Consider the following 422-nt stretch of genomic DNA (forward strand, 5'->3'; position numbering starts at 1 on the left):
CGGCACCCGAGAGTCCGAAAGGAATTAGATTTGCTCGGTGCTAGCCAAGCGCGACGAACAGAATGCAACGCGATCCGCCGGTAATTCGAAACGCGTTCCTTGGAAACACGGGGAATTATTCCTTTGCCGCGCGTTCTCTTCCTGCTATTGCCACTGAACCCTCCTCCGTTGCTCTTTTCTCCTCGCCCTTCCCTTTCCTCCTCGTTACGTTCCTCCCTCCGTGAAGATGCTTCACCGGATCACTGCCTCCAAGCTTCCACCGATCGGCTGGCCCCCTCCTCTCCTCTCATACTTTTCTGGGGATATTCTGTTTCCGTTGGACGTCGTTTCGATGTTTCGTGTTTGCCTCCTCCACCTTTGATCACTTGAGCTCGAGATATTGATTTTTCTTTTTTAATTTCTTTTTCTTTTTTTTTTTTTTT

Source organism: Apis dorsata, unplaced genomic scaffold, assembly GCF_000469605.1.
Source record: "Apis dorsata unplaced genomic scaffold, Apis dorsata 1.3 scaffold_194, whole genome shotgun sequence".
Classification (NCBI taxonomy): domain Eukaryota; kingdom Metazoa; phylum Arthropoda; class Insecta; order Hymenoptera; family Apidae; genus Apis; species Apis dorsata.